The sequence below is a fragment of the Rattus norvegicus genome, chromosome 10 (genome assembly GCF_021556685.1).
Source record: "Rattus norvegicus strain SHRSP/BbbUtx chromosome 10, alternate assembly SHRSP_T2T, whole genome shotgun sequence".
Classification (NCBI taxonomy): domain Eukaryota; kingdom Metazoa; phylum Chordata; class Mammalia; order Rodentia; family Muridae; genus Rattus; species Rattus norvegicus.
This window is the reverse complement of record NC_141543.1, coordinates 28,173,273-28,189,650: the sequence shown is the minus strand read 5'-3', so window position 1 is coordinate 28,189,650 and position 16,378 is coordinate 28,173,273.

Here is a 16,378-nt window from a genome sequence, read left to right as displayed (position 1 = left end):
GGATTAATGCAAATTACTAACTTTTAATTAATTTTAATTTATAAAAATTATCATCATTATTAAATGACAGTGATAAAATTAATAGAAAACAACTCAAAGGAGTTTTTCAGAATCAACTGTTTTTACCTATTGCCTCTTAATTATTATCATTATATATTAGATATAATTATTATGCTATGTAAAGGCACTTCAATTAATCATTAGACTTACACATCCACATGAATTAGAATACCTACTTTTAAATTTATAAAATGTATATTAGAAAGAAGAAAAACTGGTGAACACAATGAGAAATTATATGAAAAACATTGGTGAATTTCATGTAGAAATAATATTTAGATATTGATTTTGTGCACAAACATTTGTGCACATATATGAATACACATAAATGTATGCATAAATGCACATACAAACACATGCATATATGTAAATATGAAGATGTTTTTCAGTTGCTGTAAGATTTTAGCCTTAAGAAGAATGATGTACAACAAAATCTATGACTGATCTAAAGCCTTGCTGGCCAGCCCTGTGCAGTGGAGACACTGCCCTCCTTCTTTGGTCCAAAACAATACAATCTGGACTCCATCTGCACACTATTAACTACCCTGCTAATACACAAATGACTATTTGCTTGACTTCCTTTGAAGCAGTGTTAACTCTGTGTCTCCCAAGTTTCCTCATTAACGCGTTAAACAAATCTTTGTAAAGTGTCCATCTTTACAGTAGCGTTCTACAGCTGTATGAGCGTCCTGCATGTATCAACTTTCAAAAACTCACATTAAGTAAAGAGATATATTCTCTGTCTGTATTTTAAAACATTTGAAGTATATCCTCTGAAACACTGTAATCTTATGATGGAAAAACTTAGATATCAGGTTTAAAATGCCCATGATCAAACCTCTGCATATTTGTGCATAAAAGACGCCACCTTAAAAGCAACATAGTGCGTGATGTGTCACGCATGAGGTTCTGGAAAAGGTGAAGCCAGAGACAGGGAAGAGACTGGGGATTGCCACGGGAGAGTGTAGCAGTTAGAGTAGCAGGAAAGGAGTGAGTCCACATGGGGGTTTTCAGAGCAAACGTGGCAGTGCGATAATAAAATGGTAGATAAAATTGACAAGCACCATAGCATACATATCCAGCACACATGCACTCTACTCAAGGGGCTTTAAGTTCTAGCTGACACAGGCTGAGAAGATGGCTCAGTCATTTCAATCCTTGCCTTGCAAGCAACCATCAAACCAGATTTAATGTCCACAACCCAGGTTTAAAGTCCACAGTCCCTGTTTTTGGTTTTTGATTTGTTTTATTTCTTTTTTTTTTTTTTATTAACTTGAGTATTTCTTATATACATTTCAAGTGTTATTCCCTTTCCCGGTTTCCGGACAAACAACACCCTCCCCCCTCCCCTTCCTTATGGGTGTTCCCCTCCCAAAGCTCCCCCCATTGCCACCCTCCCCCCATAGTCTAGTTCACTGGGGGTTCAGTCTTAGCAGGACCCAGGGCTTCCCCTTCCACTGGTGCTCTTACTAGGATATTCATTGCTACCTATGGGGACAGAGTCCAGGGTCAGTCCATGTATAGTCTTTAGGTAGTGGCTTAGTCCCTGGAAGCTCTGGTTGCTTGACATTGTTGTACTTTTGGGGTCTCGAGCACCTTCAAGCTCTTCCAGTTCTTTCTCTGATTCCTTCAACGGGGGACCTATTCTCAGTTCAGTGGTTTGCTGCTGGCATTCGCCTCTGTATTTGCTGTATTCTGGCTGTGTCTCTCAGGAGCGATCTACATCCGGCTCCTGTCGGTCTGCACTTCTTTGCTTCATCCATCTTGTCTAATTGGGTGGCTGTATATGTATGGGCCACATGTGGGGCAGGCTCTGAATGGGTGTTCCTTCAGTCTCTGTTTTAATCTTTGCCTCTCCCTTCCCTGCCAAGGGTATTCTTTTTCCTCATTTAAAGAAGGAGTGAAGCATTCACATTTTGATCATCCGTCTTGAGTTTCCTTTGTTCTAGGGATCTAGGGTAATTCAAGCATTTGGGCTAATAGCCACTTATCAATGAGTGCATACCATGTATGTCTTTCTGTGAGTGGGTTAGCTCACTCAGGATGATATTTTCCAGTTCCAACCATTTGCCTACGAATTTCATAAACTCGTTGTTTTTGATAGCTGAGTAATATTCCATTGTGTAGATGTACCACATTTTCTGTATCCATTCCTCTGTTGAAAGGCATCTGGGTTCTTTCCAGTTTCTGGCTATTATAAATAAGGCTGCGATGAACATAGTGGAGCACGTGTCTTTTTTATATGTTGAGGCATCTTTTGGGTATATGCCCAAGAGAGGTATGGCTGGATCCTCAGGCAGTTCAATGTCCAATTTTCTGAGGAACCTCCAGACTGATTTCCAGAATGGTTTTACCAGTCTGCAATCCCACCAACAATGGAGGAGTGTTCCTCTTTCTCCACATCCTCGCCAGCATCTGCTGTCACCTGAGTTGTTGATCTTAGCCATTCTCACTGGTGTGAGGTGAAATCTCAGGGTTGTTTTGATTTGCATTTCCCTTATGACTAAAGATGTTGAACATTTCTTTAGGTGTTTCTCAGCCATTCGGCATTCCTCAGCTGTGAATTCTTTGTTTAGCTCTGAACCCCATTTTTTAATAGGGTTATTTGTTTCCCTGCGGTCTAACTTCTTGAGTTCTTTGTATATTTTGGATATAAGGCCTCTATCTGTTATAGGATTGGTAAAGATCTTTTCCCAATCTGTTGGTTGCCGTTTTGTCCTAACCACAGTGTCCTTTGCCTTACAGAAGCTTTGCAGTTTTATGAGATCCCATTTGTCGATTCTTGATCTTAGAGCATAAGCCATTGGTGTTTTGTTCAGGAAATTTTTTCCAGTGCCCATGTGTTCCAGATGCTTCCCTAGTTTTTCTTCTATTAGTTTGAGTGTGTCTGGTTTGATGTGGAGGTCCTTGATCCACTTGGACTTAAGCTTTGTACAGGGTGATAAGCATGGATCGATCTGCATTCTTCTACATGTTGCCCTCCAGTTGAACCAGCACCATTTGCTGAAAATGCTATCTTTTTTCCATTGGATGGTTTTGGCTCCTTTGTCAAAAATCAAGTGACCATAGGTATGTGGGTTCATTTCTGGGTCTTCAATTCTATTCCATTGGTCTATCTGTCTGTCTCTGTACCAATACCATGCAGTTTTTATCACTATTGCTCTGTAATACTGCTTGAGTTCAGGGATAGTGATTCCCCCTGAAGTCCTCTTATTGTTGAGGATAGCTTTAGCTATCCTGGGTTTTTTGTTATTCCAGATGAATTTGCAAATTGTTCTGTCTAACTCTTTGAAGAATTGGATTGGTATTTTGATGGGGATTGCATTGAATCTGTAGATTGCTTTTGGTAATATGGCCATTTTTACTATATTAATCCTGCCAATCCATGAGCATGGGAGATCTTTCCATCTTCTGAGGTCTTCTTCAATTTCTTTCCTCAGTGTCTTGAAGTTCTTATTGTACAGATCTTTTACTTGCTTGGTTAAAGTCACACCGAGGTACTTTATATTATTTGGGTCTATTATGAAGGGTGTCGTTTCCCTAATTTCTTTCTCGGCTTGTTTCTCTTTTGTATAGAGGAAGGCAACTGATTTATTTGAGTTAATTTTATACCCAGCCACTTTGCTGAAGTTGTTTATCAGCTTTAGTAGTTCTCTGGTGGAACTTTTGGGATCACTTAAATATACTATCATGTCGTCTGCAAATAGTGATATTTTGACCTCTTCTTTTCCGATCTGTATCCCCTTGATCTCCTTTTGTTGTCTGATTGCTCTGGCTAGAACTTCAAGAACTATATTGAATAAGTAGGGAGAGAGTGGGCAGCCTTGTCTAGTCCCTGATTTTAGTGGGATTGCTTCAAGTTTCTCTCCATTTAGTTTAATGTTAGCAACTGGTTTGCTGTATATGGCTTTTACTATGTTTAGGTATGGGCCTTTAATACCTATTCTTTCCAGGACTTTTATCATGAAGGGGTGTTGAATTTTGTCAAATGCTTTCTCAGCATCTAATGAAATTATCATGTGGTTCTGTTCTTTCAGTTTGTTTATATGATGGATCACGTTGATGGTTTTCCTTATATTAAACCATCCCTGCATGCCTGGGATGAAGCCTACTTGATCATGGTGGATGATTGTTTTGATGTGCTCTTGAATTCGGTTTGCCAGAATTTTATTGAGTATTTTTGCGTCGATATTCATAAGGGAAATTGGTCTGAAGTTCTCTTTCTTTGTTGGGTCTTTGTGTGGTTTAGGTATAAGAGTAATTGTGGCTTCGTAGAAGGAATTCGGTAGGGCTCCATCTGTTTCAATTTTGTGGAATAGTTTGGATAATATTGGTATAAGGTCTTCTATGAAGGTTTGATAGAATTCTGCACTAAACCCGTCTGGACCTGGGCTCTTTTTGGTTGGGAGACCTTTAATGACTGCTTCTATTTCCTTAGGAGTTATGGGGTTGTTTAACTGGTTTATCTGTTCCTGATTTAACTTCGATACCTGGTATCTGTCTAGGAAATTGTCCATTTCCTGAAGATTTTCAAGTTTTGTTGAATATAGGTTTTTATAGTAAGATCTGATGATTTTTTGAATTTCCTCTGAATCTGTAGTTATGTCTCCCTTTTCATTTCTGATTTTGTTAATTTGGACGCACTCTCTGTGTCCTCTCGTTAGTCTGGCTAAGGGTTTATCTATCTTGTTGATTTTCTCAAAGAACCAACTTTTGGTTCTGTTGATTCTTTCTATGGTCCTTTTTGTTTCTACTTGGTTGATTTCAGCTCTGAGTTTGATTATTTCCTGCCTTCTACTCCTCCTGGGTGTATTTGCTTCTTTTTGTTCTAGAGCTTTTAGGTGTGCTGTCAAGCTGCTGACATATGCTCTTTCCTGTTTCTTTCTGCAGGCACTCAGCGCTATGAGTTTTCCTCTTAGCACAGCTTTCATTGTGTCCCATAAGTTTGGGTATGTTGTACCTTCATTTTCATTAAATTCTAAAAAGTTTTTAATTTCTTTCTTTATTTCTTCCTTGACCAGGTTATCATTGAGTAGAGCATTGTTCAATTTCCACGTATATGTGGGCATTCTTCCCTTATTGTTATTGAAGACCAGTTTTAGGCCGTGGTGGTCCGATAGCACGCATGGGATTATTTCTATCTTTCTGTACCTGTTGAGGCCCGTTTTTTGACCAATTATATGGTCAATTTTGGAGAAAGTACCATGAGGAGCTGAGAAGAAGGTATATCCTTTTGCTTTAGGATAGAATGTTCTATAAATATCCATTAAGTCCATTTGGCTCATGACTTCTCTTAGTCTGTCTACATCTCTGTTTAATTTCTGTTTCCATGATCTGTCCATTGATGAGAGTGGGGTGTTGAAATCTCCCACTATTATTGTGTGAGGTGCAATGTGTGTTTTGAGCTTTAGTAAGGTTTCGTTTACATATGTAGGTGCCCTTGTATTTGGGGCATAGATATTTAGGATTGATACTTCATCTTGGTGGATTTTTCCTTTGATGAATATGAAGTGTCCTTCCTTATCTTTTTTGATGACTTTTAGTTGGAAATTGATTTTATTTGATATTAGAATGGCTACTCCAGCTTTCTTCTTCTGACCATTGGCTTGGAAAATTGTTTTCCAGCCTTTCACTCTGAGGTAATGTCTGTCTTTGTCTCTGAGGTGTGTTTCCTGTAGGCAGCAGAATGCAGGGTCCTCGTTGCTTATCCAGTTTGTTAATCTATGTCTTTTTATTGGGGAGTTGAGGCCATTGATATTGAGAGATATTAAGGAATAGTGATTATTGCTTCCCGTTATATTCATATTTGGAAGTGAGGTTATGATTGTGTGCTTTCATTCTCTTTGTTTTGTTGCCAAGATGATTAGTTTCTTGCTTCTAGGTTATAGCTTGCCTCCTTATGTTGGGCTTTACCATTTATTATCCTTTGTAGTGCTGGATTTGTAGAAAGATATTGTGTAAATTTGGTTTTGTCATGGAATATCTTGGTTTCTCCATCTATGTTAATTGAGAGTTTTGCAGGATACAGTAACCTGGGCTGGCATTTGTGTTCTCTTAGGGTCTGTATGACATCAGTCCAGGATCTTCTGGCCTTCATAGTTTCTGGCGAAAAGTCTGGTGTGATTCTGATAGTTCTCCCTTTATATGTTATTTGACCTTTTTCCCTTACTGCTTTTAATATTCTTTCTTTATTTTGTGCGTTTGGTGTTTTGACAATTATGTGACGGGAGGTGTTTCTTTTCTGGTCCAATCTATTTGGAGTTCTGTAGGCTTCTTGTATGCCTATGGGTATCTCTTTTTTTAGGTTAGGGAAGTTTTCTTCTATGATTTTGTTGAAGATATTTACTGGTCCTTTGAGCTGGGAGTCTTCACTCTCTTCTATACCTATTATCCTTAGGTTTGATCTTCTCATTGAGTCCTGGATTTCCTGTATGTTTTGGACCAGTAGCTTTTTCCGCTTTACATTATCTTTGACAGTTGAGTCAATGATTTCTATGGAATCTTCTGCTCCCGAGATTCTCTCTTCCATCTCTTGAATTCTGTTGGTGAAGCTTGTATCTACAGCTCCTTGTCTTTTCTTTTGATTTTCTATGTCCAGGGTTGTTTCCATGTGTTCTTTCTTGATTGCTTCTATTTCCATTTTTAGTTCCTTCAACTGTTTGATTGTGTTTTCCTGGAATTCTTTCAGGGATTTTTGCGATTCCTCTCTGTAGGCTTCTACTTGTTCTCTAAGGGAGTTCTTTATGTCTTTCTTGAAGTCCTCCAGCATCATGATCAAATATGATTTTGAAACTAGATCTTGCTTTTCTGGTGTGTTTGGATATTCCGTGTTTGCTTTGGTGGGAGAATTGGGCTCCGATGATGCCATGTAGTCTTGGTTTCTGTTGCTTGGGTTCCTGTGCTTGCCTCTCGCCATCAGATTATCTCTAGTGTTACTTTGTTCTGCTATTTCTGACTGTGGCTAGACTGTCCTATAACCTGTGTGTCAGGAGTGCTGTAGACCTGTTTTCCTGTTTTCTTTCAGCCAGTTATGGGGACAGAGTGTTCTGCTTTCGGGCGTGTAGTTTTTCCTCTCTAAAGGTCTTCAGCTGTTCCTGTGGGCCTGTGTCTTGAGTTCACCAGGCAGGTTTCTTGCAGGGGAAAAATTGGTCCTACCTGTGGTTCCAAGGCTCAAGTTTGCTCGTGGGGTACTGCCTAAGTCCTCTCTGCTGTGGCAGCAACCGGGAAAATCTGTGCCGCTCCTTCCGGGAGCCTCCGTGCACCAGGGTTTCAGATGACGTTTGGTGTTTTCCTCTGGCGCCTGGATGTGCACAGAGTGCAGTCTCTTCTGGTTTCCCAGGCGTGTCTGCCTCTCTGAAGGTTCAGCTCTCCCTCCCACGGGATTTGGGTGCAGAGAACTGTTTATCCGGTCTCTTTCCTTCAGGTTCCGGCAGTGTCTCAGGCGCAGGGGTCCTGCCGCTCCCGGGCTCTCCCCTACGGGAACCCAGAGGCCTTATACAGTTGCCTCTTGGGCCAGGGATGTGGGCAGGGGTGGGCAGTGTTGGTGGTCTCCTCCGCTCTGCAGCCTCAGGAGTGCCCACCTGATCAGGCGGTGAGGTCTCTCTCCCACGGGGTTTGGGAGCAGAGAGCTGCTGCGGGCCGGGATCCGCCGGTGTGGGACTTCCGATAAACACAGGAAGTGCCCGGCCTTAGAGGAATTTTGCCTCTGTGTGTCCTGAGTTCACCAGGCAGGTTTCTTGCAAGGGAAAAGTTGGTCCTACCTGCAGTTCCAAGGCTCAAGTTTGCTCGTGGGGTACTGCCTAAGTCCTCTCCGCTGTGGCAGCAACCGGGAAGATCTGCGCCACTCTTTCCGGGAGCCTCCGTGCACCAGGGTTCCAGGTGGCGTTTGGTGTTTTCCTCTGGCGCCTGGATGTGCACAGAGTGCAGTCTCTTCTGGTTTCCCAGGCGTGTCCGCCTCTCTGAAGGTTCAGCTCTCCCTCCCTCGGGATTTGGGTGCAGAGAACTGTTTATCCGGTCTCTTTCCTTCAGGTTCCGGCAGTGTCTCAGGCGCAGGGGTCCTGCCGCTCCCGGGCCCTCCCCTACGGGAACCCAGAGGCCTTATACAGTTGCCTCTTGGGCCAGGGATGTGGGCAGGGGTGGGCAGTGTTGGTGGTCTCCTCCGCTCTGCAGCCTCAGGAGTGCCCACTTGATCAGGCGGTGAGGTCTCTCTCCCACGGGGTTTGGAAGCAGAGAGCTCTTGTTTTATTTCTTAAACTCTCGGAAGCGTCTTCGTTCTTTCCTTCCTTCCTCCCTCCCTCCCTTCCTTCCTTCCTTCCTCCCTTTCTTCCTTCCTTCCTCCCTTTTTCTTTTTCTTTTTTTTGTAAAAAAAGCACTGGGAAGGCAGAGATCAGTAGATCTGTGAAATCCACCCTGAGATCCCTGCTACAACAGCAACAAGTAGATGGTCCCTGTGAGATAATACCTGAGATCTTCTTGCTTTCATACTTGCCTGTACATAGGCAAGTACAGGTGCGCGCGCGCGCGCACACACACACACACACACACACACACACACACACACACACCAGTAGGTAGGGGAAAGAGATACAATATCCCTTTCTTATCCACATCAGAAACCATGGCTGAATTCCCATAAAAATAAAAACAGAAAAAAAAAACAAAAAAATACATTCAGTTAATATAAATTTAACAACATTCAGGCACCTTCAGAACTGAAGAACCAGAGAAACTAAACATTTCTTTTATCAACTTTTATCAAGTCCAGTCTCATCAGTCCTCTGTCACTGTGTACCCTCGGTGACCATAGCACCTCAGTACTTACAATTATGTTGAGGAATTTCCTTTGTTTTATCACGGGAATATATGGAAAGGTTTGCCTAAAACCCAAATACAATGGAAACTGCAGGCTGTGCCCTTTTCTGTAATTTATCTAATATCAAGTGGCAGGGAACACTAACCATGCAAATAGACACATTTTACATCATCCATTCAAATGGTACCAACTTCTGCAGGGATACGTTCACAAAAATATATTTCATACTTTTCTTTTAGTTATTTACAAAACATGCTTTCGATGTGATATTTCCATGTATGTGTATCACTGTGTCCGCTCATGTTTACTAGCATTTACTCTCAGACAGTGATCTTCTCCCGGACCCCAGATCCCTTTGCTATCCCCAAGAACTCCTCCACTCTATGTTGCTGTCTAATTTCATGGATTTCACAAATGAGAGTACAAACTTCTTATTTTCATTTGCCTGCTTCAGATTCAAGAGATATTTTCTCAAGAAACTTTAGCCTTGTTATTGAGAAATGCTCTTTAAAAAGCAAGTGTCAACATGCTTGTCTTAGGGTTTTACTGCTATGAACAGACACCATGACCAAGGCAAGACTTTCTTTTTTCTTTTGTTTTTTCTTTTATTTGATATTTTCTTTACTTACATTTCAAATGTTATCCCCCTTCCAAGTTCCCCCTCTGGCAGTGGAAAACCCCTATCCCATCCTCCCTTCCCCTGCTTCTGTGAGGGTGCTCCCCCATCCACCAACCAATTCCCTCCTGCCTCCCTGTCCTGGCATTTCCCTACACTGGGACATCAAGCCTTCACAGGACCAAGGCTCTCTCCTCCCACTGATGCCTGCCTGACAAGTCCATCTTCTGCTACAGATGCAGCTGGAGCCATGGGTTGCTCCATGTGTACTCTTTGGTTGGTAGTTTAGTCCCTGGGAGCTCTGGGGGTCTGGTTTGTTGATATTTCTGTTATTCCTATGGGGATGCAAACCCCTTCAGCTCATTCAGTCCCTTCTTTATTTTCTCCATTGGGGTCTCCTTTCTCAGTTGAATGGTTGGCTGCAAGCATCTGCCTCTGTATTTGTCAGGCTCTGACAGAACCTCTCAGGAGACAGTGCTATATCAGGTTCCTGTCAGCATGCACTTCTTGGCATTAGCAACAGTGTCTGGGTTTGGTGGCTGCATATGGGATGGATCCCCAGGTCATCTCTGGATGGCCTTTCCTTCATCTCTACTCCACACTTTGTCTCTGTATCTCCTCCTATGAGTGTTTTGTTCCCTCTTCTAAGAAGGACTGAAGCATCCACACTTTTACCATTCTTCTTGAGTTTCATATGGTCTGTAAATTGTATCTTGGGTATTCCAAGCGTTTGGGCTAATATCCACTTATCAGTGAATGCACATCATGGGTGTACTTTTGTTATTGGGTTACCTCACTCAGGGTGATATTTTCTAGTTCCATTCATTTACCTAAGAATTTCACAAAGTCATTGTTTTTAATAGCGGAGTAGTACTCCATTGTGTAGATGTACCACATTTTCTGTATCCATTCCTCAGTCGAAGGGTATCTGGGTTCTTTCCCACTTCTGGCTATTATAAATAAGGCTGCTATGAGCATAGTGGAACATGTGTTGACCTAGGCAAGTCTTATATTTGGGGCTGGCTTACAGGTTCAGAGGGTCAGTCCATTTTCATCAAGGTGAGAGCATGGTCGTCCAGGCAGGCATGGTGCAGGCAAAGCTGACCAATCTACATCTTCATCGGTAGGCTGCTAGTGGAAGACTGATTTCCAGACAGCTAGGGTGAGGGGCATAAGCCCATGCCCACAGTGACACACGTATTCCAACAAGGCCACACCTCCTAAAAGTGGCATTCCCTGGGCCAAGCATTTACAAACCATCATAATGCTCACTATTGCTAGGTTAATATCATGTCTAAACATTGCAGTGATTTTTCTGTTCAAAGATGGACATGTTGAGGGATAAATATGTGTTCATAATTTCCTGATAGTCTTAATGCAAATTTAATATATAATACAGTTTTTAGATTTTTTTCTCTTAGATTGAGTGCTTTGCCTAAATTATTGCCTTATAAGTGTGAATCACTATGTATCTCATAATTTTATCAATAGTGCCACTAAAAATAAAACATAATTATATTTTTCTTCTATCCAAGAACATATTAAACATGTTTGCATTGTTTGTTTTATGTCATTTTTAATTTCAGAATTATTTCTCTTGATTCATGTTTTAACAAATGAAATAACTTTTATAGTTAAAAGGAGAAGTCTGTTTTAAATATTCAGCAAAATGAATTTCTTCCATAAATATTTATATTTATTCTTGTGGCTTCTTCAGTGTTTGTTTTTATAATGTAAGCAGATTTATGCCTAGGTATATTTATTTTCTGGTCGTATAAAACACTTTTAAAATATATACTGGTTTTCACATACTATCAGTAGATAAACTCAGTCTTCATTCTTCCAGTTAGCTGTGTGATATCCCCTTAGAGGAAGTCCAATTTTGTGTTAAACCTGACTGTAATGCTGAAAACTTCAATGCTTCTGTCTTGCTGATTCTTTTTTTTTTTTTTATTAACTTGAGTATTTCTTATATACATTTCGAGTGTTATTCCCTTTCCCGGTATCCGGGCAAACATCCCCCTCCCCCCTCCCCTTCCTTATGGGTGTTCACCTCCCGACCCTCCCCCGATTGCCGCCCTCCCCCCACCAGTCTAGTTCACTGGGGGTTCAGTCTTAGCAGGACCCAGGGCTTCTCCTTCCACTGGTGCTCTTACTAGGATATTCATTGCTACCTATGAGGTCAGAGTCCAGGGTCAGTCCATGTATAGTCTTTAGGTAGTGGCTTAGTCCCTGGAAGCTCTGGTTGCTTAGCATTGTTGTACATATGGGGTCTCGAGCCCCTTCAAGCTCTTCCAGTTCTTTCTCTGATTCCTTCAACGGGGGTCCTATTCTCAGTTCAGTGGTTTGCTGCTGGCATTCGCCTCTGTATTTGCTGTATTCTGGCTGTGTCTCTCAGGAGCGATCTACATCTGGCTCCTGTCGGTCTGCACTTCTTTGCTTCATCCATCTTGTCTAATTGGGTGGCTGTATATGTATGGGCCACATGTGGGGCAGGCTCTGAATGGGTGTTCCTTCAGTCTCTGTTTTAATCTTTGCCTCTCTCTTCCCTGCCAAGGGTATTCTTGTTCCCCTTTTAAAGAAGGAGTGAAGCATTCACATTTTGATCATCCGTCTTGAGTTTCATTTGTTCTAGGCATCTAGGGTAATTCAAGCATTTGGGATAATAGCCACTTATCAATGAGTGCATATACCATGTATGTCTTTCTGTGATTGGGTTAGCTCACTCAGGATGATGTTTTCCAGTTCCAACCATTTGCCTACGAATTTCATAAAGTCGTTGTTTTTGATAGCTGAGTAATATTCCATTGTGTAGATGTACCACATTTTCTGTATCCATTTCTCTGTTGAAGGGCATCTGGGTTCTTTCCAGCTTCTGGCTATTATAAATAAGGCTGCAATGAACATAGTGGAGCACGTGTCTTTATGAATAACCACTGAACTTGATAGTTCATACCTGAGTTGTTATATTCATCAATGCAGTGAGATCTTTACCATAAAAGGCCTTATTGGGCACCAATGGAAGGAAAACCCCTTGGTCCTGCCAAGGCTGAACCCCCCAGTGTAGGGGAATGTTGGGAGGAGTGGGAAGAGGGGGTGGACGGGAGAGGAGAACACCCTTATAGAAGAAGGGGAGGGGATGGGATAGGGGGCTTATGTCTGGGAAACTGGGAAAGGGAACAAAATTTGAAAAGTAAATAAAAAATATCCAAGAGAGAGAGAGAGAGAGAGAGAGAGAGAGAGATATTAAGGGATACAAAAAAAGTGTCAATGTGTGAAATATTGTAATATTGACAAGTTCTTTCCCAAAGAAGTTATGCTATCTTGCAGTAATTCCAGCAATGTTGAGGAGGGCTGATCTCCCCATAGTATTGCAAACAAAGAAAAATTTGAAGATTAACATATGACAACTCACATATCTTGACAAATTATATATTTTCTTAATAGGAATGAGATTGATGATTTTCCCACATTCGTAATTTTCCTTTACAAAGTGACCCTACATATATTTTTGGAAAGGGGAGGTAGGCTTTTTAAAAGTCTCTTCATGTTTTAGAACTGTTTTTATTATCAGAAGATTAAACCATTTTCCCACAGCATCATTAGTACAATTTTAACTCCTAATCTGATAATTTATCTTGTAGTGTCTTTGTATATGTTTTGTATTTTCTTACTTTCAAACTCCAAAGGTGGAAATGGCCACCTCTGTTCATTCGTTATGAAATATCCCATTATCTAGGCTTGGTTTATCAACTATGAATTACTGTACAAATATTCCAATAGTATTAAAAAGCATGCTTGTTCCAGTGACTCCAGCTGTCACACACATATTTCCTTCTGGGGTGAGTGCTTCACACCATATGCACCGCTCACTCCTTCTAGGGCACCAGGAAGTCCAAAATGCTCAGGATGCTTTGACCTGTGTGACCGTGTTCTTCCTTACATTGTTCATATTTTCGCATGTTTCTTTTAATTATTCCTGCTTGGCACATTCTTTTAAAAAGCAAGGATGCTTTAATAAGCATCTAGTTTCCCTTAATGTACTTTATTTGCCTCAAATAATTGTCATTTTTACATCACCAATTTCATTTATCTAAGAAGGTGTTTGCCTTTCGTTTGTCTGATTCTACTTTTGGTCGTTTCTGTAATCTAATCTTTACTATTTGCTCAATCTTATCTATTTTACTATTGGAAGTTTAGTCTTTCTACTTGATTCCCTCAATGTCAGTTTGCTCTTCCGTTTTTCTTCTAACAGAGTTATTTGAAGGTACATGAAGCCTATCGATATTTTGAGATAACCATATCAATGTTATTTTAACAGACTTTAAGACAATTTTTAGGATCTTTCAGATATAATGTCAGCCATATTGCTCATAATTTTATGTATTGATTGCTTCTGATTATTATTTTCTTTTCTGGTTACATGGACAATGTCTCTACCAAATATTAGATGAGAATAGAGATATCGGATATCTGTGTAATATTCTGTATTTAGTGAGAAATCAGCATTTGTCATCCCTTTAAGGTGGAAGTGAACTGTGGAATAAGATGCTAATTGGCCACATTTTTATGTTGCCACTTGATTATTGTCAGAAATATTTGAAGATATTAATTGATAATTTTCATAGAAGAAAAGGCAGGATTGAAATATCTCTAAATTTGTCTGTCAAATGATTTTGAGTATTTGTTGTTTTCTGAGTATATGGTGGTGGTTATTTGATTATGCTTCACAGATCTACTCACAAAACTGTCTATGGTCTTAGGGTATTTTCCTAACACTTTTAGGTGTATTGCTTTTTTTTTTTTTTTTTTTTTTTTTTTTTTTTTTTGCTATTGAAAGGTTTTTTTTTTCTCATTTTTCTTTCTTAGCCTTTGTGGAGAATCTTATTAATCGTCAGTCTTTATCTTGTAATTGCCTGGAATGGCTTATTTAGTTTCCTATCAAGTAATATACTTATAAGAACTTTTGGAATATAATTGTATTTTCTAGGAGATTACAGCCTTATAATTTTAATCTCTATTGGTTGCATTCAAAGTGGTAAGTCATCTAGAGATATTTGTAAGAATATTATTGTTTTCTTTCTATAAATAATGGAATCAACATTTTTTCCCTAAAGGACAGTCTCAAATGCCTTTTGTTTTTCTTGGAGGTGTCTCTTCTGCACTGGAGTTTCTCTCCAAGACCTTCAATATAAAATCCTAGGAGAAAGATTCCCTAAGCGCCCTTTGCAGATATTGATGGAATATTCGCAGTGTCAATTCTTTCCTCCAAATTCCCTTAAGTGACTGCTCAAAAATATATGAAAACTACAAAATAAATGTAATTACATGTCAATTTTAATTTCTATCAGAGGGAGGTCATAATTCTCATAGCACATGGGTGGACTTCAGAGGACACTCTGTAGATATTAGTCCTCTCTTTTTCTAACACAGGAGTCCTGAGGAGTAACTAACGTCATCAGAATTGGACACAGTCTCCATAAAAATTTGAAAGGTTAGATAAATAAGATTAATTTCATTATTGCTAATGTCTGCTTTAAAACCCATACCAGAAATCATCCCATATGTTAACATTAGCCACATTCCAAATAAGATACCTTGTTAACTCTTTCTACACTTAAATATGTTTAGCAAATAGGCATTTAGTTTAATGTGAAAATTAATATATTAAGACATCCATGTACTTCATAAAAATGGCCATTGAACATTCCACACATCTTACCTTTTTAATTAAAATGTCTGTTCCTTCAATCATTTCATACAAGGAAGTCAAATAGTTCCATATTCCTCTAAAAATAATATTTTGCGTATATCCTTAGTTCAAATTGTATTTAAATTTTATGCCTTGTAAATTACATTTCTCAAAGTTGTAGTACCCCAAATAAATACACTAGTAAGTATTGAAAAATCACTGGAGAAATAGTATTTCTAGAACATTGCTTTATTCCCACTGACGATTTTTTTTTTATATTCTGGAATAAGCAATAAGAGGTTAACATTATATGCCGTAGCTTCTAAACAGTCATTGGAAGTTAAATAAAAGTGGTCAACCCATGTCTTCCAAAAGAAATGAAGTGTCTTGTAACAGATTTTAAGAGTTTGAATGGTTTAAAGGTATGGAGGGTTTTTGTTTTTATGTTTTTCTTTTTTGTCTGTTTTGTTTGTTGGTTGGTTTTGTTCTGTTTTCATCTTCTCAGAATAAAGCCATTGTCACATTCTAGTAGAGGACAGACAATTGCAGGTTATAAAAGAGAAAAATCAGGAATAAGGAGAAAGGAACTACTTTGTAGACCTGAGCCCACCAATGAACACCACTTGTACCAATGAACACCATTGTTGTAGCTGGTGGGCATAGCAGGGTGAATGACAACTAAAAATCTGTTCACTACTAATAATGGAACTTAAAAACATATCAAAAGGGCATACATTTTTATCCTCATAGAGTTCAGCTTAAAGAGACCCATGTTCTTAAAACAAACTGAGGAAACCCACAGAGGTGAGGGTAACTTAGCGTTCTAGCAAGAGTTATCTGAAAGGAGAGAAACCCAATTGAGAATAGAAGATCCATCTGTAGGACATTTTCTTCATTAGTGATTGATAGTGGAGGGCCCAGCCCATGGTGGGTGGTGCTATCCCTGCGCTGGGGGGCTTATTTTTTCTATAAGAAAACAGGGTGAGCAAGCCATGGGCAGCAAGCCAGTAAGCAGCACCCCTGAGTCGCTTCTGCATCAGTTACTGCCTCCATGTTCTTCCTCTGTTTGAGTTCCTGTCCTGACTTCCTTCACTGATGAACAACAAGATGTTAAAAGTATTGATAGCTAATGTAAGTGGGATAGACAAGAGTCTTTGCTTTGTTTTGCTTTTGTCCTTCATGCCGTGTATTTATGAAA